Source organism: Acipenser ruthenus, unplaced genomic scaffold (genome assembly GCF_902713425.1).
Source record: "Acipenser ruthenus unplaced genomic scaffold, fAciRut3.2 maternal haplotype, whole genome shotgun sequence".
Lineage (NCBI taxonomy): Eukaryota > Metazoa > Chordata > Actinopteri > Acipenseriformes > Acipenseridae > Acipenser > Acipenser ruthenus.
In genome coordinates this window covers 12,501-39,935 of record NW_026708257.1, presented here as the reverse complement: position 1 = coordinate 39,935, position 27,435 = coordinate 12,501, and the positions used below count along the sequence as shown (strand labels likewise).

General features: G+C 47.9%; 1 protein-coding gene across 1 annotated transcript in view; it reads left to right on the top strand.

The window, feature by feature from the left end:
• Positions 1-10,005: 10,005 nt before the first annotated feature.
• The window catches only part of LOC131730435 (semaphorin-6B-like), a 29,511-nt gene continuing 12,081 nt past the window's right edge, over positions 10,006-27,435 (top strand). The window contains exon 1 of the mRNA XM_059020494.1: positions 10,006-11,196. The gene's annotated coding sequence lies outside the window, so the exon portion shown is untranslated. The remainder of the gene's footprint in view (positions 11,197-27,435) is intronic.

Here is a 27,435-nt window from a genome sequence, read left to right as displayed (position 1 = left end):
ATTCCTTTTTCTCACTATTTCTGTTCCTCCCCCTTGCTTTCTCTCTCGCTCCCCTCCACAATCTGTCAGTCTCTCTCTCTCGCTCCCCTCTCTCCCGTCACAATCTATCAGACATGCTGTAGAATGCGTGAATTAATGCGCTCTGATAGGAATCCAGCCCTGCAGTGTGACTGGCTCTGTGGTGCCCAGCGCAGGGTTAGGTCAGCACCATGCAGCCCTCGCTTCACTGGGGGGTCATGAACTCATACCAATCACTACCCTCAGCATCAGTGCTGTTATTACTGGATATATTTTTAACAAGAATATTGAGCTGGGTTGTGAAAGACCCAAATAACTCGAAGATATTTTGTTTTTTGGGAGAATACAGACCATGAGTCCAGCAGGTGGCAGTGGTGTATATATACGTCTAGTCTGGTCAATAGTAGGTAGTTTAAGGACTAAATATCAGGAGATCCAGGCTCTGAATTGAGGATTTTGAACATTTACAGGACTGGCTGGCTTCTGCCTTTCTTGATTTCCAACACAGCTCTACTGCCGCAGGAGTCCTTTGATAATGGTAAAGCTATGAAGGTCAGTCAGTCAGTTTGCTGGCTCTGATGTGTGCTGGCTGCGAGGAAACCGATGGCAGGATGAGTTTTACTGGAGTTCATGATGCTGTGCAAGGGGTCCGGCCGGCTCAATGCATCACTGCTCTCTCTGCCTCTGTCCTCCGCTCGCTCTGCTCCACTACGCTAGTGATGACAGTCTCTTCTCTCATTAACATCACTGAGTGCAGTAATCAGTCTGCAGCAAGGCTTCGTGTGATTCCAGCCCTGAACTCGAGAGCTCTGTGGACTGTGCAGCAGACCCTCTTCTCAGTGCTGAGAGCTGAGGGCTGTGTGTCACTCTGGAGCAGAGGGGTGACTTTCAGCCCGGACACAGTGATGAGAGCTGAGGGCTGTGTGTCACTCTGGAGCAGAGGGGTGACTTTCAGCCCGGACACAGTGATGAGAGCTGAGGACTGTGTGTCACTCTGGAGCAGAGGGGTGACTTTCAGCCCAGACACAGTGATGAGAGCTGAGGGCTGTGTGTCACTCTGGAGCAGAGGAATGAGTTGCTGAGTCAGTGCACTCCAGAGGCAGGGTGGGAAGCGTGTCTATTGCGTTTGGAAGTCCCACAGCAGTTAGAACACACCACACAACAACTGTGCAAATGTCTCTCTCTATCAAATGAAAATAGTTGCCATGCCATCAGAAACCTATAAATACCTCTGCTGTTTGTTTGTGAACACACGCTCCCTGGAGAAATGAATAACAAGCATACTGGAGTATTGGGAAGCAGGCACTTTAGAGCAATTACAGACACAGTATATATCTATATATCTAGATATGCATACGTCTGCACAGTTTGAAATGCATTTGTATAATAGATTTAACACCTTAACTGTTAGATATGTTCCTCTGAAATACCACTTTTAAATGCCAGAAATAATGCTGAACTCCTAATTACTCAAAATAAACGCATTTCACAAAAAAGACATCGCCATGAAACTGACCTTTGAGTAACAGACAGGCAGACAGACAGACACGCAAACAGGCAGACAGGCAGACAGACAGACAGACAGACAGAAGGACACGCAGACAGACAGACAGACAGACATACAGACAGACAGACAGACACACACACACACAGATAGACAGACAGACAGACACACAGACAGACACACACACACACAGATAGACAGACAGACAGACAGACAGACACACAGACAGACAGACACACACACACAGAGATAGACAGACACACAGACAGACAGACACACACACAGACAGACACACACACAGACAGACACACACACAGACACACACACACACAGATAGACAGACAGACAGACAGACAGACAGACACACACACACACAGATAGACAGACACACAGACAGACAGACACACAGACAGACACACACACACACAGATAGACAGACAGACAGACAGACAGACAGACACACACACACACAGATAGACAGACACACAGACAGACAGACACACACACAGACAGACACACACACAGACAGACACACACACAGACACACAGACACACACACACACAGATAGACAGACAGACAGACAGACAGACACACAGACAGACAGACACACACACACAGATAGACAGACACACACACAGACAGACACACACACACACAGACAGACACACACACAGACAGACACACACACACACACACAGATAGACAGGCTCATTTGAACCAGGCCGTGTGATGTATTTTAGCACTTTTGTTTTTTTATCATGTTTTCTGTTGTATTTTTGTTATTAAAGTACTCAGCATGTCAAGCACAAAGCAACTATTTTTTGTTAATGGCATCATTATGCTTTTTACTGCGTAATGGGGTTTTACCAACCACTGATGTGAGCCATTCTGAGCCTTTGAGAATGCTGTGATTCTAATGGAGAGGGGGAGAAGGACAGAGAGATAGGGGGAGACACAGAGAGACGCGGGCAGAGAGAGTGGGAGGGAGGGTGAAAACACTTTTCATTGGAAGTGATGCTCGGGGGCACATTGACTTTGAAATGGAAACTGTTCCAGTCGTGATACAAAGCATTGTGATTCTCATTCATACCCAGCAGCTCCTGGAGGCATGGAAACAGCAGAGCTGGGAAACGGCCTGGACAGGCAGGTAACAGGGATCCATTGACAGCTTCTCCAATATCCACTGAGCATTCCCTGAGGATGGAGAGGCAGCAGGTGGGCCCAGGTGTGCTGGAACAGAGCAGTCTGCTGCAGCCATCACACAGTCATTAGCCCTCGCAGCGCCCCAGCACTCGCTCCCAGGCTGCCAGGGATTGCCTGATTCAATCAGTCAGTTTTAATTGGCTCTTTGGAGCTGAGATTCACATAGCCAAGACTCCAGACTGCAGCAGCGGGTTTGCTGTGAAAAACAATCTGTTACTGAGAGTGTAGACCTGCACTGCCCCCTGTGTAGAGCATTCTTTAAATACCACTTTACTGACAAACGCTCCTTTCTCCAGGACAGTATCTGTGAGTAGGAGTTACCTGCAGCAGCAGGAGGTTATTAATGACTCTTGTTTGAAATGTCCAGGACATGGTGCAGGGAGAAGTTGTCTGAATGTTTGTACCTGTTTCAGCTACCGTTGCAAGAGGGCTGAGACTCTGCAAGTCTCGGTATGTTCTGAATTCCCAAACGTGTGTCAATCTCACAAGGGCACCATTCATTACCGTTGTGTTAGCAGTGCTGTAACGAGCGCAGGGGCAGGACCCCACTAATTGCTTTACATTTTTAATTAAGCACTAATATTTCCCAGCTGAGCAGCTCTGATTGTGACGAGCGCACCGGCCTGTATGCGAGACACCAGGAGCTCCAGGGACATGGGGCTGTGGAATCCACAGAGAGACAGAGGACATGGGGCTGTGGAATCCACACACAGGGACATGGGGCTGTGGAATCCACACACAGGGACATGGGGCTGTGGAATCCACACACAGGGACATGGGGCTGTGGAATCCACACACAGGGACATGGGGCTGTGGAATCCACACACAGGGACATGGGGCTGTGGAATCCACACACAGGGACATGGGGCTGTGGAATCCACACACAGGGACATAGGGCTGTGGAATCCACACACAGGGACATGGGGCTGTGGAATCCACACACAGGGACATGGGGCTGTGGAATCCACACACAGGGACATGGGGCTGTGGAATCCCGCTCTCTCTCTGGGATGCTGTTGAAGATGGTGTAGAGCACGCTACTCTGGCTTCTAATAGCTGACGAGGCTCCAGTATAACTCACGAGGATGCACACCTGCACCTGCACACCTGTTCAAACGTTAGCTTGCTGCTGCAGTCCCTAGCCCTGCTCCAGCGCTCCCTCTCTCAGTGCAGTCCCTAGCCCTGCTCCAGCGCTCCCTCTCTCAGTGCAGTCCCTAGCACTGCTCCAGCGCTCCCTCTCTCTCAGTGCAGTCCCTAGCCCTGCTCCAGCACTCCCTCTCTCAGTGCAGTCCCTAGCCCTGCTCCAGCGCTCCCTCTCTCAGTGCAGTCCCTAGCCCTGCTCCAGCGCTCCCTTTCTCAGTGCAGTCCCTAGCCCTGCTCCAGCGCTCCCTCTCTCTCAGTGCAGTCCCTAGCCCTGCTCCAGCACTCCCTCTCTCAGTGCAGTCCCTAGCCCTGCTCCAGCGCTCCCTCTCTCAGTGCAGTCCCTAGCCCTGCTCCAGCGCTCCCTTTCTCAGTGCAGTCCCTAGCCCTGCTCCAGCACTCCCTCTCTCAGTGCAGTCCCTAGCCCTGCTCCAGCGCTCCCTCTCTCAGTGCAGTCCCTAGCCCTGCTCCAGCACTCCCTCTCTCAGTGCAGTCCCTAGCCCTGCTCCAGCGCTCCCTTTCTCAGTGCAGTCCCTAGCCCTGCTCCAGCGCTCCCTCTCTCTCAGTGCAGTCCCTAGCCCTGCTCCAGCGCTCCCTCTCTCAGTGCAGTCCCTAGCCCTGCTCCAGCGCTCCCTCTCTCAGTGCAGTCCCTAGCCCTGCTCCAGCGCTCCCTCTCTCAGTGCAGTCCCTAGCCCTAACCCAGCTCCCAGCTCTCATTCCAGGCTTTCAACACTTCCACTTCTGGGTGATGCAGTTGTAGTTTGCAGAATTCTGCCAGGCTCACTGTTTTATTTCCCTGTTACTTCAGCTCTATCCCAGTTACCATAGAAACCTGTCTGGAGACTGCGAATATTAAGAACGAGAGTGGAGATGGGGAGAGGGCAGAGCCAGGGGAAGTGCTGTCCACTGATACAAGAACCAGGGCTGTCTCTACACTGCATTACTCTACACTACACTGGAAGTGCACTCTGCAAACACACTAGCACTGCAGTGAGCAATGTGCACTGCATCACTGGAGCAGTGTCCGCAGACAGTCCTCTGTTCTTGGCAGCAGTCTAATAGTAGTGGTGGGACTGTGTGCTTTGTTTCAGCTGCCATTACAAACATGCTAATCAGTGAGCAGGATAAATACGCAAGCCTCGAATAACTTCAGACAAGCACAGCTCTGCTCAGTCCTTCAGAGTCTTTCTAAAGGAGACAAGCTCTTTCTGTCTCCCCTGTCTGTTTCTTCACTTCTTTAGTTCCATGATTATAAAAGCTGTACACACACACCAAACAGCAGAATACTGTCTGTGTGCTTCTAGCAGCTTTCCTCATTCACTCAGAGCTGCATTATATAAATGACAGTCCCACAGGCTCCAATAAGCCCTTTGCAAAGCCAGTAATGTGCAGTAATGTAGACTGCGAGAGGAAACACAATGGCAGCCGTTATAACCACAGCAGCATCGCATGGACCCGGCGTTGCTTTGCTGTCTGCAATTACAATACTTCTCCACTGGCGGCACTAGAGGAGCACAATTACACATAGACACCGGGGATGTGCTATAGTCACCTTTTACATTAATTCATCTATCAATACTTTTTAATGTAATTGTGTAAAAGTAACATTTGGAACTTCAGTACAACTTTAAACACCTGTAGAAGCACACGCTCATACACACACACACACACACACACACGCACACGCACACGCACGCACATGCACACACACGCACATGCACGCACACATGCACAAGCTCACGCACACACACGCACATGCACGCACACACGCACAAGCTCACGCACACACACAGCACTGCATGCCCACACTTGAAAGGCAATTCTCTCTAATGAGAGTCGGTGTGGGACCCAGAGTGGAGAAGCGTATCAACCAATCACAGGCAAGAGGCGGCCGACCCCCTGCTCACTGTGTCCTTGTGCATATGCTGTGAGCGAGTGTGTGTGGGTGTGTGTGTCAGTGCGTGGGTTGTGTGTGTGTGTGTGTGTGTGTGTCAGTGCGTAGGTTGTGTGTGTGTGTATGTGTGTGTGTGTGTCAGTGCGTAGGTTGTGTGTGTGTGTGTGTGTGTGTGTGTGTGTGTGTGTCAGTGCGTGGGTTGTGTGTGTGTGTGTGTGTGTCAGTGCGTGGGTTGTGTGTGTGTGTGTGTGTGTGTGTGTCAGTGCGTGGGTTGTGTTTGTGTGTGTGTGTGTGTGTGTGTGTGTCAGTGCGTGGGTTGTGTGTGTGTGTGTGTGTGTGTCAGTGCGTGGGTTGTGTGTGTGTGTGTGTCAGTGCGTGGGTTGTGTGTGTGTGTCAGTGCGTGGGTTGTGTGTGTGTGTGTGTGTGTCAGTGCGTGGGTTGTGTGTGTGTGTGTGTCAGTGCGTGGGTTGTGTGTGTGTGTGTGTGTGTGTGTGTGTGTGTCAGTGCGTGGGTTGTGTGTGTGTGTGTGTGGGTGGGTGTGTGTCAGTGCGTGGGTTGTGTGTGTGCTGAGTCCTCACAGAAGCTCTGCACTCTGGTTCAGTTTGTCCTGATGAGTTGAACTCGGAGTGTGAACCTCAGAGAGCTCTCAGGGGTCTGGCTCCTGTAAAACATGGACTGGAATCTCTGCACGACTTGAACTTTATTTTCTTTTTTTTGTGACAGTTTTGCTAAACTGACTCTCTTTTTTTCTTTTGTTGAAAATGTCTTATTTTCTTTTATCTGATTTCTGTCTGTCGATTTCATCTGTATAGATACTGGGTTGAATTTCTGATGCTATCACATTACAAATGTGTGATTCCTGCATTGAGATCCATGTGTTTAGCACCTCCCCCACTTTGACAGCATCTTGTTTCACAAGCATCACACAGATCAAAGTTCACTATTCAGGGTTGGGGGGGGTTGTTGCTAAATGAATCCGTAGGCTTGATCTCTGACCCTGTCCCTGGGCACTGCAGTTACTTCATTTATTTACTTCCAGTTCTGCATTCAAATTTGACTTCGAGCCCAAGTGAAATGAGCCAGGTGGTCTGTGCTTTGTCCTTGGTGGGCATTTAGCCCCCATCATAAATGCACATGATTGACAGATTCAAGACTGAACAGAGAGAGTCACAGGGAGGAAGGGGGTCCAGAAATATGTGAAAAGGAGATGCTGCGTGGATGAGGCTCCCGCAGTCCAGTATCTGCTGTGTGGGGAGGGATGAGGCTCCCGCAGTCCAGTATCTGCTGTGTGGGGAGGGATGAGGCTCCCGCAGTCCAGTATCTGCTGTGTGGGGAGGGATGAGGCTCCCGCAGTCCAGTATCTGCTGTGTGGGGAGGGATGAGGCTCCCGCAGTCCAGTATCTGCTGTGTGGGGAGGGATGAGGCTCCCGCAGTCCAGTATCTGCTGTGTGGGGAGGGATGAGGCTCCCGCAGTCCAGTATCTGCTGTGTGGGGAGGGATGAGGCTCCCGCAGTCCAGTATCTGCTGTGTGGGGAGGGATGAGGCTCCCGCAGTCCAGTATCTGCTGTGTGGGGAGGGATGAGGCTCCCGCAGTCCAGTATCTGCTGTGTGCCTGACTGCAGCTACAGTGCTGTCAGTGACTCACCACTCCAGAACATAACATTCACAAGCACTGCCTCTGAAGCATTAGCACAGACAGGAGGCTGCAGCTCTACCCTTGCAGTGCAGTAGTTTACTGCACTTCTGTCACTGCAGTTTAATAAGTCCGGATTACAAAGACAAGCCCCTCTCCCCTCCTTCCTAAATTCAAGGGCAGTTCAGTTATGAGGCAGTGTGCCAGTTCTGTGTTTACATATAATATTCTGTTTAACAGAAACAGTCTGGCTGGTATATATGATTCTGGGTCCAGCTTTTCTCTCAGCAGATTTTCAAACCCTCATCTATCAATTATAGATGTGTGATGAAAACTGCAAACAGCATGTTGTTGTCATTCAGCTTCCACAGCTGGGATTAATAATACATGATATTTACTGCTAAGTGTAGGCAAAAAGAAAAGAACAAAGAAATGCAAAAAACGAAGTAGAAAAACAATCCTCACAATATGCTAATTGCAGTTTTACTTGCTGTAAAGTGATGTTAAATCAAACACAAGAACGAAAGCACGAACTCGATCAGAATTCTGTACGCAGTCTGGAAATAGGAAACGTCTGCCTATCCTTTATTAGCTTAATTAACATGCCCCTCCTCTCCCGATCGAGAGGGCAATGGGAGGCTTCATCACTCTGCATGTTTCTGTTTCAGCTCGTCAAAGTCCCCACTGTACCCCCTGGCTCGAGGGAGGGTGCTGCTGCAGCATGAGAGTTGAATCTCTTTGCAGCCTCCCTGTGCTCTGAGCTGCTGGAGCAGACAGGGGCTCCTCTCAGCCCTGGAGATCTCAGCCAGGGAGAATGCTCTGTAGGATTCCACTTCAGGGACCAGCATTTCAAACAATACAATAATAAAAAGGATCTGGTGAGCAGAGAAAACTCTGCTATTGAAGTCACTCAGTGAAACACAGTGGGATAGTGACTAGTGTGCTGGAGCTACAATTTGAAGAGCACCCTAACTGCAATTCCAACGTTATTACAGTGATCTCCAACTGCAGTCCAATGCCATTCTTACAGTTAAACTCATTCAAGAGACCGCAAACCCCATCTCCTCTACATGCAGCAAGGCTTCCTGTGTTAATTCTGCACATGTATATGTGCATTGTGTTCTCATGTATATATTTAAATGGGCTCCAGCAGCCAGTCTGCTTCCAGTAGCCCCTCCCACTCTCTCTGCTCTAATGATGGCTCTCTCTCAACTCACCCCATGTTTCTGCATTTCTTTTAATGCTTTCTGTTGTGCCAATGCTTTCCCTTTCATGCCTTTATCTCCTGACGTGATGTTTGGCAGAACAAAGGGTATTTTATTATGTTATTTAATCATGCAAATGATAGTAATTATACAGCAGGCAGAGAATGACTAAGTGCTAATCTGCTGTCATTTTTATAATACTAACAGATCATTGTTTTTTGTGATTTTTCACAAACGTAATCCTTTGCTAATGTAATTACAAGACAACCCCTAGCGTAGTTGTGGCAGCGAAGGCCTGTTTGTTTGTGCAAGTCTATCTCGTGCGGTGGATCTTTCTGGTTCAAATCAGATTTATTCCCGTGCTCTTGGAAAACACTCAAGCCGTGGAGAATGTAAGCCGACACTGCGCTGCAGACTGGAAACATTTCAAATGTTTATCTGATCTCCCGAATCTCTGCTCGGTGCGCAGACCACTCACTGTGCCAGCTTCACAATCCTGTCTCCGAACATGCTGAAGCTCTGCCACGGAACCACAAGAATGAGAACGTGCTGAAGCTCTACCACGGAACCACAAGAATGAGAACGTGCTGAAGCTCTGCCACGGAACCACAAGAATGAGAACGTGCTGAAGCTCTACCACGGAACCACAAGAATGAGAACGTGCTGAAGCTCTGCCACGGAACCACAAGAATGAGAACGTGCTGAAGCTCTACCACGGAACCACAAGAATGAGAACGTGCTGAAGCTCTACCACGGAACCACAAGAATGAGAACGTGCTGAAGCTCTACCATGGAACCACAAGAATGAGAACGTGCTGAAGCTCTACCACGGAACCACAAGAATGAGAACGTGCTGAAGCTCTGCCACGGAACCACAAGAATGAGAATGTGCTGAAGCTCTACCACGGAACCAGAAGAATGAGAACGTGCTGAAGCTCTACCACGGAACCACAAGAATGAGAATGTGCTGAAGCTCTGCCACGGAACCACAAGAATGAGAACGTGCTGAAGCTGCTGCTAATTCAAATAATAATAATAATAATAATAATACTAATAATAATAATAATAATAATATCAGAGAGGATTATATCAGAGTGTTTCTGAGTGACAATTCTGGTTAATTCAGACAAGGCTTGTCTAAGTGGTGATAGGGGATGTGTTGCTATGGGAACAGGGAGAGAGAGAAACAAGCCGTGATGTTAGGTGAGATTGCTATTTTTTTTCTTTTTTAGTGAAAGATGTATTTGAAAATCGCAGCTCTTCTGACCAGTTTCACTGCTCTCATGATCAGAGTGTGACTGCGGTGAACATTTTCTTTGGGATGTTTCACAGTCTCTCTGCTCTGTACTGGTGGAGCTCTCCATTGCAAAGCGAAGTTTAACCTGGCAACGCATCTTCATGTATGTCTGAATACACGTGCGGTAGGTCATGTATGTGTGATACCACGACTACCAGTAAAGAAGTCATTCACAATCTGAGAAGACTACGAGTCATCCAGCTGAGACAGAATGACAAGTGGGAGAAGAGAAAATAGGCAGAAAATCGTCTTTTATACAAAGTTACTGTGGAATATTTAGTACTCAGAAAACTACATTTCAGAAAATCCAGTGCATTTATAAGACGTTCATTCCAATCCGTCTGTGATGAGTGAGTCCAGTACAGGTTTTCCGATTCCCCGTGCTGTGAAGAGAGAGAGAGAGAGAGAGAGAGAGAGAGAGAGAGAGAGAGAGAGAGAGAGAGAGAGAGAGAGAGAGAGAGAGAGAGAGAGAGAGAGAGAGAGAGAGAGAGAGAGAGAGAGCGCAGCATTGAGGCTGCAGGAAGTGTACCTTCGCATGACAGCGCTCCACACAAGCGGCGTTTCGCGTATACCTGGACATCGCGCAGCTAAACAGCACGCACACGGCGTTTCCAAACTGAAGCAAGGTATTAGTGGACTGGAATCACATTGGAACAACGCCATACCGCAACCAAAAACATCAAGGAAAACGTGTGGACTAAAATCAAGAAGAACGAGAAGAAACGAGCATTATCTTCTGACAGACAGTCAGCAGCAGCCGTGCACAGAGACACAGTACAAAATCCCTATTGTGCAAAACAGAGGGCTCGTGTAATAATATATGTATTGATTTTTTTTTTTTTTTTTTTAAGAACAGATGTAAATTCCATGCAACGCAGCCGGTCCAAAGCAGTGAGACCACTGCACAGGGTTTTATTACTGTTACAAGCAGCGATTCTAATACCCCACAGTATATGAACGGCTGTCTGTGAGGAGGATGTGCCATGTGTTAATGTGCGGAATAAAGGTGCTACTGTTATCACTGTTATTCCAGGGGGCCTGGGCGACACGGGTCCACAGCCAGTTGTCTTAAGGATGTCACGCCGGAGCACTGAATTTGTTCTGGAGCGAGACAGGTGCGACCGCACTGAGGATTAGCGGAAGAAAACCGAGGCGGGTACCTTGGAATTTAAACCATCCGGGTCCAAAGACCCCAGCATTTCGGATTTGACTTCAGGAGGAATAAGGTGTGCGCACGTCGTGCAGAAGTGCCGTGGATCATCGCTGTGCGCTGGGCTCGCCTCGCTGCCACTTCTCTGTCGGTAAGTGTTTGTGCAGAGCTGAGGCAATTGGCTGCACTGTTTGTATACTCGTGTGTAAGCCAGTGGAGGCTGATCACTTGACACACAGAGCAGGCACAGTGTAAGGGACTTGGGTTTGTAGATACACAGTGTGTGCGTGTGCGTGTGCGTGTGCGTGTGCGTGTGTGTAATACATATACACACCATTACAAACGAAACGAAAATACAATCGAAGCAGTGAAAAAGCGGCGATACAAAACATCAGAAACATTTTGAAATAAAGATATGACATCTGGTGGTAGACCATGACAGCAATGCCTTAACATCAGTCACACAAACGACATGAAACCATAAACCAAGTACCATAACCGTGACACACAAACGCATCGGAATTAATATAGTGACGGGAATGGGCTTCCAGACTTGTAAACACAATGACACAATAGTTAATAATAGAACGATAGCGCGAATAACAAAGTCCCGATCCACATGCGATCTTGCAAAGAGAACACGTTTTGCCATCAGGTCACATCACCATGTTTCAAAGCAATCAGTGTATGTAAAAATGCATGAGAATTCAATTCACAATATATTATATTTACTCTGGACTTTGACAGTAAATTACTGTTTTATGGCAAAAAGATAAAGCTGTCAGTTGAACCGTTTGCAGATAAAGTCTGCGCTTCTCTCCTCTGAGATGCGAGAAGGTAAATCACGGGTCATGCCAGCGGGCATTCTTCTCCGGCGTCTTCGCGAGTCCCTTCTCAAGACACAGAATCGCCACTCGCTCCTTCTGGCCTCCTTGTGTTTCTGGAATAACGTTTTAGTCTCTTGAGACACGAGAAGCTTCTTTCCACACCAGCTGAAGTTTCACCTCAGAATTGATGCGCTCTTTGGATTTGGCTGCCGTTTCAATGCACGGTCCACTTTTAAAATCAGCATGTCCCTATTGTATGCATGTATGTGTAGATGAAGAGATTTTAAAAAGTAAACTCGGCCAACACAGGCGATTTGTAACAGCGCTGCCAGTAAGCCAATCTACTCTGCCATGCCGGTTACATTGAAATAACCGCCTGTCCAGAATCTCAGACAGAGGCTCACCTGCACCTATATGAAACCCTTCTCCGTGTCCTGTTGACTTCTGTAAGAAGTTGTGCAGTTCCATACATGCCAACAGTCCCTATATGGTCGGGACAGTCCCGATTTCCTAGCAAATGTCCCGCGTCCCGATGCATACGTCGGGTTGCAGACAGTGCTGGTATAGCTCAGTGTATCACACACAGTGCTGGTATAGCTCAGTGTATCACACACAGTGCTGGTGTAGCTCAGTGTATCACACACAGTGCTGGTGTAGCTCAGTGTATCACACACAGTGCTGGTGTAGCTCAGTGTATCACACACAGTGCTGGTGTAGCTCAGTGTATCACGCACAGTGCTGGTATAGCTCAGTGTATCACGCACAGTGCTGGTATAGCTCAGTGTATCACGCACAGTGCTGGTGTAGCTCAGTGTATCACGCACAGTGCTGGTATAGCTCAGTGTATCACACACAGTGCTGGTATAGCTCAGTGTATCACACACAGTGCTGGTGTAGCTCAGTGTATCACACACAGTGCTGGTGTAGCTCAGTGTATCACGCACAGTGCTGGTGTACCTCAGTGTATCACACACAGGGCTGGTGTAGCTCAGTGTATCACGCACAGTGCTGGTGTAGCTCAGTGTATCACGCACAGTGCTGGTGTAGCTCAGTGTATCACGCACAGTGCTGGTGTAGCTCAGTGTATCACCCACGGGCCGGGTTGCAGGCAGTGCTGGTAGTGAAGCCCCGATGTGTTGTTTTCGGTTCTCGCCCGCACGCTCTCTTGTGCATCATGGAAAACGGGATTTGCTTTTATTTTATTATCTATTTGAAACCCAAGTGGATGGGATCGCTGTAATAAAGCAACGCTGTTATATAGGCTCTGTCTTTACAGACAGGTGTGTATTGCATTCCTGACTGTGTCTTTGGACTCGCTGTTTAACAGCATTACAGTGTAAGGTCAGGGCATGTATTGGGTTTGATTAACACTGACGATGACCCTTGAAACTCAGGCTTATTTAAAATGCTCATTCTTTATTACAGGTATACGCACGCTGTTGATCAAATATCTTTATTCGATTCTTTACATATAAACACAGTGGGATGGACAGCGATTGGAATACAGGAATACATTGTGCTTTCACGCATACTGTACTGTATGCAGCATATCGATCCGAACAGCAGTGCTGTACATAATCGGATCCATTGCCAAACCCCTGTTCCTCTCATTCAGCATCCACGAGCTGGACAGACAGATCAGTGAATTGTGGCCCGTTGTCGGGTTTAGCAAATTCAAGCGTCAAAGAGAGTGGAAATAACCGGAGATTAGTTTCAGAGATTCGTTTCATACTGAGCTGTCCATCTGGAGCAATGTTTTATCAGCATTGTCCATTTCAAAACTCTGTTGACTGTTTTCATTTGATTTCTTTTCTGTTGTGTTTCTTACTAACCCATTACTCCGTTCTTGGTATAGCATGTGATGGCTTTCACTTCTTGGTACAGCAGCGCAGTGCTGTATTTAATTTGCTGTCTCCCAGATCCCCAGCACTGAGTTCTCTAAACTGCACTGAATTGGCTGGTTTAATATCTGCAAACCTTGTTTCTGTATTGAATTGACTGGCTCTCGTATCTCCAGTGCTGAGTTCTCTGTATTGAATTCACTCTTTATAGGATCTCAGTAGTGAATTGCTGGCTTTAAGCTCCTAAAGTTTCTCATTCGGATTCTCAAGCTTTTGTTGTGTTGCTGTTTCAAATTCAAATGGCCCCATCCAGCTGTCTTTTGTTCAGCTTCAGGGTCTGTAGACTGGAAAGGCAAAAAAGTAAGTGCAGTCCCCAAGGGTCGGAGCGTTTCAATAGAGAGTGAGTGAGTGTGAGAAGGAAGGAGTGAAAGGGAGGAGGAGAGAGTGTTAGGGGGTGTGGGCAGAAAGCTTCCTTCAGCAAAACAAGTTTGCAAACTAAATAAATCATTCACCCTTTGTCTGGGGCTGTCTGTCCATCAGGCAAACATTCCCGTGGAGATCTTGAGCAGATTTGACAACCCGCCCCCCCTCTTGTACAAGCTGCCCACGGTCATTCCGCTGTTTCTGTAACCCGCCCCCCCTCTTGTACAAGCTGCCCACGGTCATTCCGCTGTTTCTGTAACCCCCCCCCCCCCCCCTCTTGTACAAGCTGCCCGCGGTCATTCTGCTGTTTCTGTAACCCGCCCCCCCTCTTGTACAAGCTGCCCACGGTCATTCTGCTGTTTCTGTAACCCCCCCCCCAGGTCCCTGCTGCTGCCGGCTCTCTGTCTGTGTCTGCGATCGCTAGACGCTGCAGAGTGGGAAGCTGCCCACTGGGATGCTCAATGGGATAAATTGACTGGAATGATTCTGTAAATCATCATGCAGTGCTTACAGAATAAAAACTACTTTTACCATTCTGACTGAAAAAGTGCTTCCTCTTTCTGTGCACTGCATGATTCCATCGTGCGCTATAAACCAAACATCCTGTCTGTGACCCTGTGGATGAGCCGCTTCCTGCCCTCCCTGCTCCCTGGTGTGTGGGCAGCAGGGTCTGTGTGGCAGTGACAGTGTTAACAGTGTGTCTGTGTATCTGAGGTATTCTCCTCCTCTGTGTGGCAGTGACAGTGTTAACAGTGTGTCTGTGTATCTGAGGTATTCTCCTCCTCTGTGTGGCAGTGACAGTGTTAACAGTGTGTATGTGTATCTGAGGTATTCTCCTCCTCTGTGTGGCAGTGACAGTGTTAACAGTGTGTCTGTGTATCTGAGGTATTCTCCTCCTCTGTGTGGCAGTGACAGTGTTAACAGTGTGTATGTGTATCTGAGGTATTCTCCTCCTCTGTGTGGCAGTGACAGTGTTAACAGTGTGTATGTGTATCTGAGGTATTCTCCTCCTCTGTGTGGCAGTGACAGTGTTAACAGTGTGTCTGTGTATCTGAGGTATTCTCCTCCTCTGTGTGGCAGTGACAGTGTTAACAGTGTGTCTGTGTATCTGAGGTATTCTCCTCCTCTGTGTGGCAGTGACAGTGTTAACAGTGTGTATGTGTATCTGAGGTATTCTCCTCCTCTGTGTGGCAGTGACAGTGTTAACAGTGTGTATGTGTATCTGAGGTATTCTCCTCCTCTGTGTGGCAGTGACAGTGTTAACAGTGTGTATGTGTATCTGAGGTATTCTCCTCTGTGTGGCAGTGACAGTGTTAACAGTGTGTATGTGTATCTGAGGTATTCTCCTCCTCTGTGTGGCAGTGACAGTGTTAACAGTGTGTATGTGTATCTGAGGTATTCTCCTCCTCTGTGTGGCAGTGACAGTGTTAACAGTGTGTATGTGTATCTGAGGTATTCTCCTCCTCTGTGTGGCAGTGACAGTGTTAACAGTGTGTCTGTGTATCTGAGGTATTCTCCTCCTCTGTGTGGCAGTGACAGTGTTAACAGTGTGTATGTGTATCTGAGGTATTCTCCTCCTCTGTGTGGCAGTGACAGTGTTAACAGTGTGTATGTGTATCTGAGGTATTCTCCTCCTCTGTGTGGCAGTGACAGTGTTAACAGTGTGTCTGTGTATCTGAGGTATTCTCCTCCTCTGTGTGGCAGTGTAGGGGTTAACACCGCCTCTGACCTGTGATTAAGTGCTTGACTTGTCCGTCAGTTGGGGGTCTTTGTGAGGCTGTCACAGTCGGAAGAGCTCACCGTCTCTCGCATTAAAATGCAATAAAGTTTATACCCTGCGGGACTCTCTGTCTCTCGCTCCCTCTCTCTCTCTCTCTCTGTCTCTCTCTCTTTCTCTTTCTGTCTCTCTCTCATTCCCTCTCTCTCTCTGTCTCTCGCTCTCTCTCTCTCTCATTCCCTCTCGCTCCCTCTCTCTTTGTCTCTCACTCTCTCATTCCCTCTCTCACTCTCTCTCTCGCTCTCTCTCATTCCCTCTCTCTGTCTCTCGCTCTCTCTCTCTCATTCCCTCTCTCTCTCTCTCTCTCTCTCTCTCTCACTCCCTCTCTCTCTCTCCCTTGTCTAATCTCACTCTGTTTTATTGCCCCCTCTCTCCTGTAAGATGTCTTTCTTATTATCTCTCTCTCTTTCTTCCACTATAATATTTTCTCTCTCCCTCTAATCCCTGTCCTGCGTTGATGCAGCTCGATTATTTACTGTTAAATAATGAATCATTTGTTAAGTGGAATTAGAAGGAACTGCTTTCTAAATGATTGCTGTTAAATTGATTGCTTTAAAATATTGACATTAATGATGATTAAGTATTACATAATCAAGTTTTGACCATTTTCAGATCATTGCGTTCCATCCGGGCGTTTCTCTATCCCAGAGAGGTTTTGTTTTTTCTGGCTCCCTCTCTCATGGAGGGGTCTAGGTTGCATTCCGAGCAGGAGAATAAATAAAAGTACGATGCAGAGAAGCATTATTTCTTTCTTTGGTTTATTTCTTTCTTCTCTGTGTGGCGCACGCCCAGCATTGTCTCTACGCTTCAGTGCAATTAGTGGTACAGCATCCTGCAAACCAGGAGAGGCAGTCAGGCATGAGAAAGCAATCAAAAAACTCTTTATTACTCCGAAATTAAGAGAAGAACATAGAGGGGATTGCTGTACTGTGATTGTAGCGACCAACCCGACTATGAATGGGTTTTAAAAAGGAGTAAGCAGGGGGGCAGATGAAGAAGAAGATGGAGAGTCCCTGAACCTTTTTAATGTGACCCTTTTAACAAAATGAGACTGGCCTTTTGCATGCCCTTGTCCTCTGTGTGTGTGTGTAGGGCACACGAGGCACGGCTGTGTGTGTGTAGGGAAGACGAGGCACGGCTGTGTGTGTGTAGGGTACTCGAGGCACTGCTGTGTGTGTGTAGGGTACACGAGGCACGGCTGTGTGTGTGTAGGGTACACAAGGCACGGCTGTGTGTGTGTAGGGTACACGAGGCACGGCTGTGTGTGTGTAGGGTACACGAGGCACGGCTGTGTGTGTGTGTGTAGGGTACACGAGGCACGGCTGTGTGTGTGTGTGTGTGTGTGTGTAGGGTACACGAGGCACGGCTGTGTGTGTGTAGGGTACACGAGGCACGGCTGTGTGTGTGTGTGTAGGGTACATGAGGCATGGCTGTGTGTGTGTGTGTAGGGTACTCGAGGCACGGCTGTGTGTGTGTGTGTAGGGTACACGAGGCACGGCTGTGTGTGTGTGTGTAGGGTACATGAGGCATGGCTGTGTGTGTGTGTAGGGTACTCGAGGCACGGCTGTGTGTGTGTAGGGTACATGAGGCACGGCTGTGTGTGTGTGTGTAGGGTACATGAGGCATGGCTGTGTGTGTGTATGTAGGGTACTCGAGGCACGGCTGTGTGTGTGTAGGGTACTCGAGGCACTGCTGTGTGTGTGTAGGGTACACGAGGCACGGCTGTGTGTGTGTAGGGTACACAAGGCACGGCTGTGTGTGTGTAGGGTACACGAGGCACGGCTGTGTGTGTGTAGGGTACACGAGGCACGGCTGTGTGTGTGTGTGTAGGGTACACGAGGCACGGCTGTGTGTGTGTAGGGTACACGAGGCACGGCTGTGTGTGTGTGTGTAGGGTACATGAGGCATGGCTGTGTGTGTGTGTGTAGGGTACACGAGGCACGGCTGTGTGTGTGTAGGGTACACGAGGCACGGCTGTGTGTGTGTGTGTAGGGTACATGAGGCATGGCTGTGTGTGTGTGTGTAGGGTACTCGAGGCACGGCTGTGTGTGTGTGTGTAGGGTACACGAGGCACGGCTGTGTGTGTGTGTGTAGGGTACATGAGGCATTGCTGTGTGTGTGTGTGTAGGGTACACAAGGCACGGCTGTGTGTGTGTGTGTAGGGTACACGAGGCACGGCTGTGTGTGTGCTTTCCACCCCGTGCAGTGCTGTGCCTCTCTGGAGCTCTCCCTGCAGGATTGTCCAGGCCTGACCTTCATTTTCTGTTAAACTAGTAAACTCTGGGGGAAAGACCAAGCAATGCCTCTCCAAAACAAGGAGGAGTGGTATCCGTGAAACCATCTGGACATGCTCGGCACAGGCTGCTATTTGCATATGGTTTGGATTCCCTGAGATATTTCCCTGTATAGAACGAGGCTGCCAGGCTAACCAGTCTTTGCTGGTTTTTCTCTTGGCTTCCGCTTTCTGGCACAGATTAAATGATACAGTAAGATTACTACAGAATACATGTCATGATACACAGTCCAGCCCTTATAAAAGTTTACCTCAGTAAACTTTCATGGTTATGTTGTAGTTCCTCTCATGCTTTTCCACTTGTTATACTCTGCATTTACCATGGTTTGCCACATTTTAATATGCTTTACTGTGTGCCTTACAATGCTTCCCTATGCTTTACCATACCTCTCTGTGCTTCCATATGCTTTACAATACCTCTCTGTGCCTCCCTATGCTTTACAATGCTTCCCTATGCTTTACCATGCCTCTCTGTGCCTCCCTATGCTTTACAATGCTTCCCTATGCTTTACCATGCCTCTCTGTGCCTCCCTATGCTTTACAATGCCTCCCTATGCTTTACCATGCCTCTCTGTGCCTCCCTATGCTTTACCATGCCTCTCTGTGCCTCCCTATGCCTCACAGTGCTTCTCTGTGCCTCCCTATGCCTCACAGTGCTTCTCTGTACCTCCCTATGCCTCATAGTGCTTCTCTGTACCTCCCTATGCCTCACAGTGCTTCTCTGTGCCTCCCTATGCCTCACAGTGCCTCTCTGTGCCTCCCTATGCCTCACAGTGCTTCTCTGTGCCTCCCTATGCCTCACAGTGCTTCTCTGTGCCTCCCTATGCCTCACAGTGCTTCTCTGTGCCTCCCTATGCCTCACAGTGCTTCTCTGTGCCTCCCAATGCCTCACAGTGCTTCTCTGTGCCTCCCTATGCCTCACAGTGCTTCTCTGTGCCTCACTATGCCTCACAGTGCTTCTCTGTGCCTCCCAATGCCTCACAGTGCTTCTCTGTGCCTCCCTATGCCTCACAGTGCTTCTCTGTGCCTCCCTATGCCTCACAGTGCTTCTCTGTGCCTCCCTATGCCTCACAGTGCTTCTCTGTGCCTCCCTATGCCTCACAGTGCTTCTCTGTGCCTCCCAATGCCTCACAGTGCTTCTCTGTGCCTCCCTATGCCTCACAGTGCTTCTCTGTGCCTCCCTATGCCTCACAGTGCTTCTCTGTGCCTCCCAATGCCTCACAGTGCTTCTCTGTGCCTCCCTATGCCTCACAGTGCTTCTCTGTGCCTCCCTATGCCTCACAGTGCTTCTCTGTGCCTCCCTATGCCTCACAGTGCTTCTCTGTGCCTCCCTATGCCTCACAGTGCTTCTCTGTGCCTCCCTATGCCTCACAGTGCTTCTCTGTGCCTCACCATGCTTTCACTATGTTAAACGCGATGGTTTGTGCATCATGATACATGTGATGGTCCAGGTGGACTGCTGCAAGATATAACATGATTATTAATGAAGGTTTGTTGCTGTAGGGCAAAACTTTTAATGACAAATGGTTTGTATTCAAACACATATTACAATGTATTCATCATTAAACTAGCTGAGTAGCACCTGCAGGCGCACCGTGTTACTGTGCAGATCTCATTTTCACCATTCAAGTGACGTGCTCTTCCTGTGAAGTGTACAATAAATATATATCTATATATATATATATGGATCAGTCTGGTACTTCAGGGACCCCCCACCCCTCAGAGTCACACTGAGATGACAAATCAACATTTTCACATTTCACCTTGAACTCAGTAAAGGCCAAGTCAGCCTCTTCTCTCCCTGGCTGAGGCCCTGCAGGACACCCTGACGTGTGTAAAATGCACATTAGTTTGAAAAGTATGTTGCATTTTTCAGTTCATTTATATAGGGCCTTTTTAAAAGTGTTCTTCATTTTACAGATGCATTATTATTATTGTTGTTGCAAAAATAGACATCAGTGTTTCTGAAATTGGACGTTTCTGGATTTAGATTTTTTGGGGAGTCATTATGATTTAAAAGCACGCAGATGCACAGAAAAACCAATTCAAATAAACACAGAAATAAAACTGTGCCTCAACACGTAGATACACTGACACACTCATGAACAGGACAGACAGAGGGACAGAGATACACTCATGAACAGGACAGACAGAGGGACAGAGACACACTCATGAACAGGACAGACAGAGGGACAGAGACACACTCATGAACAGGACAGACAGAGGGACAGAGACACGCTCATGAACAGGACAGACAGAGGGACAGACAGACAGGCAGCCTCGAGGACACAGTCCCTCTACAGGGGATGTCACTGGCCAGCCGGGCGGGTTACATTTGTGTTTAGTTTGAATGTGGCGTAAAAATAAAATAAATGCAAATGTGACAAAGCTTCCCTCTTTTGCCCAGTCAAATAGCTGTGGAGACAGAGACCCATGCTAGAACAATGACACAAATCCACAGTGAATATATTGTGTTCTGGTGGCAAAAAATCTTTTCCCCTGTAAAATGTTTATTTTACTTAGTGCCACCTAGTGGCTGCATATTAACTGCAGCTGGTTAAAAACAAGGGCAGCTCTTTTGTGGTGAAACTGGACAAGCTGCTGCTGTTGACCACAGTTGAGTCGAGAGGGCTTTGCTCTGTTGCTAATCTTGTGTTAAGAAGCTGCAAGCTGAGGCGTGCCTGGTTATTGAAAAGCTCAATCAGTTCTGCAATAGGAGCCTCTCCCTTGCAAATCTGTGCTTTTGTAACATCTTCCCGGACTATAGCTGGGATAGGGTTTGAATGTTATTCCTGCTGGAATGGTGCTTTGCATATCTGTGGGGTCCTGGAACAGAGCCAGGTTTGCGTTCACATTGTTTGATGTAAAATTTCCATGTGCAGAAACCATTGACTCATTGACTCACTGCTCACCTCTCTCCCAGGCCTCGCAGGCCAGGCTCAGATATTCGTCTGGCAATCTTGTTATTTGAAAGGGATTTGACTATAAATTATGAAGTAATCAGAGTGACACAGAGGGGAGTTGCCACTGATTTCTCGCTGGTTCGGGGAGAAATGGCTCCGTCGTGTTTTTTCCTTGATTTTTCCTTGTCAATTCCCTGCTGTGTTTTTCTTTGTGAATGCTTGTCATTTGTGGTGGTGATAAGCTCTTCACCTGAGATTGAAACGCTCTCCTCCCCAGAAACCCTAACCCTAACCGTAACCCTAACCCTAACCCTAACCCTAACCCTAACCTTGCCTGTATAATTAAGGCGTAGTAAACATTGTTACTGAAGGAGCTGCTTTGTTTATACACCCCAGAATAGTGCCTGTGACTGTAACACATGCAATACATATATAAATGAAGAGTTTAATATAGCACTTAAACCTGATCCTGAACCTGGAGAGAGAGAGAGAGAGAGAGAGAGAGAGAGAGAGAGAGAGAGAGAGAGAGAGAGAGAGAGAGAGAGAGAGAGAGAGAGAGAGAGAGAGAGAGAGAGAGAGAGAGGAGAGAGAGAGAGAGAGAGAGAGAGAGAGAGAGAGAGAGATGAGAGAGAGAGAGAGAGAGAGAGGGGGGAAATGGGACTGTGCCTGTGACTGTAACACATGCAATACATATATAAATGAAGAGTTTAATATAGCACTTAAACCTGATCCTGAACCTGGAGTGCCTGCTTAATATAGGAGAGAGAGAGAGAGAGGAGAGAGAGAGAGAGAGAGAGAGAGAGAGAGAGAGAGGAGAGAGAGAGCGAGAGAGAGAGAGAGAGAGAGAGAGAGAGAGAGAGAGAGAGAGAGAGGAGAGAGAGGAGAGAGCGAGAGAGAGACACGGGGAGAGAGAGAGGAGAGAGAGAGAGAGAGAGAGAGAGAGAGAGAGAGGAGAGAGAGGAGAGAGAGAGAGAGGAGAGAGGAGAGAGCGAGGAGAGAGAGGAGAGAGCGAGAGAGAGACACAGGGAGAGAGAGAGAGGGAGAGTTGACCCAACACGACTATTGAAATAGCCCGGGACATGGCTCAATAGAAGGGTGTGCGAGGGAAGCTTCCTGTTGTGACGCACGCTCAGAGTGAGCTGCTTGTTTTAATCATGGTGTGTAAACCACGTTTCTGAAGCCAGTAAACTGACAGGCAGCCCGAGCGAGTCTAGAGGACAGGGACAGGCACTTACAATGCCATGTATTACAGCTATGAAAAGGAAGGGAGCAGATTATAAAGTGTTAGCAAGCACTTCCAGCTTGATAACCTCCTCTTGAAGGTGTTATTGTTTACCTTTATCCAGGGTTACTTGACTGTCCCTGGTGGTGCACTGCAGTATTACCAGTGCTATGTTCAAAGAGATTTTCAATGATGCCGCTTGTATATTTATATGGACTGAAGCCGAGTCAAGTGGAAGTCAGGACACTGTTAGTCAATACTCTCCAGCGTGGAGCCCCAGAGGGGATGTCATTGATTGAGTGATTAGACTGATTAGCTGTGCTTGAAAGGGGGATCTTTCTTTATGGTGTATTTTTGGTCTGTCTGTTGCTTTTTCAGACTGTTTGTAATTACACTGGACTATTAGATGAACTAAGTGAGTATTTAGTGCAATTCACTTACAAATGAATTTATGAAGTGATTGTGCTGAAGGCTGGCTTGTATGGCTCTGTCCTATACAATACATACATGTTACCTGATCTTATGCAATGCCTGCGGCTCAGCGAGGAATGCATTGTATATATATTATTGATAGCAGTCCAGTAAAGTCACACCACAAGCATATCAGCATAGGCTGACCTCGATCAGGCTTTCTATCAATGAGCTTGGGAATTGGACGGGAATATGTGAATTATCTGATTAACACACAGGAAAACAAGACAGGCATAAATCATTCATTTCACTAATATAAAACAATTGGTAATACAATATGAATTTACTTAACTACAAAGAGGGATAGGGGAGGATCAATTTACAAATGAGAGAGAGAGAGACAGAGAGAGACAGAGAGAGAGAGATATAGATTAATCATCCAACTGGAGGAAAGCATTGCTGTAATTCTGGGGGGGTCCAATCATCCAACTGGAGGAAAGCATTGCTGTAATTCTGGGGGGGGGTCCAATCATCCAACTGGAGGAAAGCATTGCTGTAATTCTGGGGGGTCCAATGAGAAGCGAGTGTGCATAGAAACACACTTCTGGATTGTGTGCAGTAATGAGGAGCCTGGGATGGAGAGTGTGAGGCTGTGGGCTGGATGTGTCTTCTCATTATAATGATGCGATGCCTGTGCAAAAACACAAAGACATCTAACCCTAACCCTAACCCTTAATCCTGTCACAAACTCAGAGGTCTGCATGGAAATGCAATGGCGACGGGACGGGGAATCAGCATACAAGTGATCTGAAAACTGAAAAATGCAGAAAGTCATTTAATAAAATGCAATGCCCTTTTCTGTACCCTACAGGAGCTTGTTTATTTAAGCAACAAGCCGTTTTCATTTCTAGTCATACTCTGAGTAGCAAGCCCAGATTGTTAGCATTATATAGAGACTGTGTGACAATGTGCTAAGCTTGACCATTCATTAAATCAAGTCATGCTGACGCACTGAGGTCTGGTTTCGATCTCAAACTATCAAGGGTCATCCACTGTGGAACAGGCTGGGACTCGGTCAGCAAGCTGAGGTCCTGTCTGCGCTGTGGACGTTGTTAAAGCTGAACTATAGCTGAGACCAGATGGGTTCATGATACATTGAAATGGTTCTGACTGGGGTTGGGATCCTGTTTAAATGAGCCGAGACCCGCATCTTCATTTCAAATGTGCACCTCGGCTCATACTTCCTCTGAGACAGGAGTCTTGACTGTTCCTCTGTCTGTCTGTGAGACTGACTGCACTCCACTCCTCTGACCTTGCAGGGCTGTTTGAATAAGGACTGGGGGACTCTTCCTCTGTCTGTCTGTGAGACTGACTGCACTCCACTCCTCTGACCTTGCAGGGCTGTTTGAATAAGGACTGGGGGACTCTTCCTCTGTCTTTGTTCTCCTTGCCTTCTTCCTTTTCTGTGCTAAGTAGCAATGGCTGATTTCCTTCCTCTGATTACGGCAGAATAACTTTAAATAGCAATGCAAGAATACTACAGCTCCCCTAATTTTTGGCAAAAGTGATTTTTCATATGGGCTTCCTGAAGCTGGGCTGCTTCCAGAATGGAGTTCCGCTCTATAAGAAAATATCACATATATATAAAGAAAACAGTGGATCAGTCACCGGCTCCAGCTGTCTGACATGAAATTCAAAACCGAAATCCCAGAGCAAGCGAGAGGGGAACCTCAAAGCGGGGCTGGAGGGATCGCATCACACTCCCTAACACACTCGCTTACTGGATTCATGGAAAGAGTCCTACATAAACAGATAGATAGATAGATAGATAGATAGATAGATAGATAGATAGATAGAAAAGCCAGTAGAGGTTTAGCAGGTGAAATGGGGCACAGTGGAAAACACAGAGAGTTTAATGGGCAGATAAGATATTATACAGCACTCCATTGCCCAGCTGACTATGTATTGTACATGTCCACCTGCATACCTGTAGCGCTCTGTTACCTCTCTAGCCTTCTAAGAAATGGATACCTGCATCAGCAGCGTTACAGCCAGGCATCGCTTACAAGGCCTGAGTGCTGTCACCATCTCTCTACAAAGGGGTGGCGTTTTCCCCGCAGTGTTATCTTTCTGCATGTGCATTATGCCAGGTGATAGTTTGCATTGCACTCTTGGAGCAGCAGTTGAATTGCAGAACTCTCTGGTCACTTTTCACATGGGAGCTCTAATCCACGTCTTAATGGTGGCTCCAGGGGGCTGCTGCACCAGGAGGACTTCCCATTCGGGTAACATGGAGTGTAATATGCTAGTGATTCTATAAAAGGTACTAGTAAGCAGATACTGTAACTGTACCCCCCAAAGCCAGCCCGCCTACCTCCGGGACGGGGGTCAGAGGAGATATTTATAGACAGTGACCTGTGAGGCACGGTGAGGGCCGTGCTGTGAGACCAGGTGCAACTGCCAGCCAGCATGGAAGAATACAAGAGCAGATAATAGGGGAGCGAACTCAAGCCAGCATGCCGCTGTATTAATAGAGTGACCTGCAGTGTTCAGACTCCTGTTGTGTTGCAGTTTGTTTGTGAATTGGATCCTTGATTCTGACCCGGGTTTGAAACGGGTCTCGATCACAATCCATTTCCACAGAGGGCTTGGCACTGCTTAGCTCTCTGATACGTGATCAGGTCACAGGCCAGGCAGTATGTTTGTAAGAGGCTGGTGCCTCCTGAGAATGAAATAGAAACCCCTGTACCATCACGGGATACTCGCAGTGTGAACCACAAACCCTTTAATAAACATGCAGTTCATTAATCTCAATCCTCCATCCTCCATCCTCCAGCCTCGGCTCTGCAATGATTTTAATGACAGCGTGTGGCTCTTCTGTCACATGGCTGGCCTTGCCAGAATGGAATGGATAGCTCCTGATTACTGTACCACATTTCCACTTCACTGCACGCTGCCAATTGAAAAGAATATGGGCAGTGTGTAGCTGTGACTGGCTCCTCTGTACACAAAATGAACACCGGAATCCTGAATAAACGTTGCCGTGCCTCCTTCTGCTTTGACACGTTTTAATGCATGTCTATGGAAAGTGAAGTGCAGGGTTCAGTATGACACATTTACAGCAGCTCTGGAAACTGAGACAGGGCCCAGGAAGAAGAGACAAGCTTGGATCGAGACTTTCTGTCTTGTAATGTGTGGACTGAATGCAATGAGCCAGGGCACAAGCAGTGAAGTACCCTGTAATGTGTGGACTGAATGCAATGAGCCAGGGCACAAGCAGTGAAGTACCCTGTAATGTGTGGACTGAATGCAATGAGCCAGGGCACAAGCAGTGAAGTACCCTGTAATGTGTGGACTGAATGCAATGAGCCAGGGCACAAGCAGTGAAGTACCCTGTAATGTGTGGACTGAATGCAATGAGCCAGGGCACACGCAGTGAAGTACCCTGTAATGTGTGGACTGAATGCAATGAGCCAGGGCACAAGCAGTGAAGTACCCTGTAATGTGTGGACTGAATGCAATGAGCCAGGGCACACGCAGTGAAGTACCCTGTAATGTGTGGACTGAATGCAATGAGCCAGGGCACAAGCAGTGAAGTACCCTGTAATGTGTGGACTGAATGCAATGAGCCAGGGCACACGCAGTGAAGTACCCTGTAATGTGTGGACTGAATGCAATGAGCCAGGGCACAAGCAGTGAAGTACCCTGTAATGTGTGGACTGAATGCAATGAGCCAGGGCACAAGCAGTGAAGTACCCTTGACTTGTCAGCAGGGCGCAGGGGCTGGGGGCGCGGTGCATGGGGTGCGAGGCGCGGGGGGGCGGGGGTCAGGGCACGGGGCGCGGGGTCGGGGGGCGGGTCGCTGGCACCTGGCTCCCGGTGTTCACACCACTCTCTTTCAGCTGGGCTGTACCCCTGGGGTCTGGACAAGCAGCTCGGCTCTCACTGGCAGAGGCTTCGAGAGGATCTGTCAGTGAGATTCATTTCAAACCTCTCTCTGCAGAGCAGCCCAAGCTCTTTGAACCCGGTCAGTAATCAGTAATAAGCTTTCCCTCCTGCTTTTAGGTCCCATTGGAGACCAATGTTACTGTGAATGTAACCAGCAAACCTTGTCTAATCAAACCTCACAATTGATAAGATCATTTCAATTCATATCTAAATTTACAACAACAAATCTCCAGGCCTCCCTTGTTTAGCATGTGTCACATGTGTGCAGTAATTTAGACTCAAGATGCCTTTTAGTAGCAGATGCTTATACACCCTGTAGATTTCCTACCAGCATAATGACAGCATAATAAGTGAAGAGCAAGCGACTCCACAGGAAGGCTTCTGCAAAGAGTGGAATTGATGTTTCGATAATACAGTTTCTTTGTTGTTACTTTGCATATTCCCAGACACGGACTGCAGCAGCTTGGGAGCGTCTGTAATTCAATCATAATTACATTTTTAATTGAACCTGAAGATTTGTTACATTGATGTGAAGTAGAAATAATGCAAAGAGCAACAAACAAAAAACGATTGCCCATTATCAGACTTCCAGAGTCCCCACGACCGGAACATTGCCAGGACTGGCACGAGGGCTCAGAGACAGCTCTGCTGCACACACTTAACAGCCCTGAAATGTATCGGTTTATCTTTCAGAAACTTCAGTATTGAATTAGAAAAGGCAATGTAATAAATACAGCAAGAAACA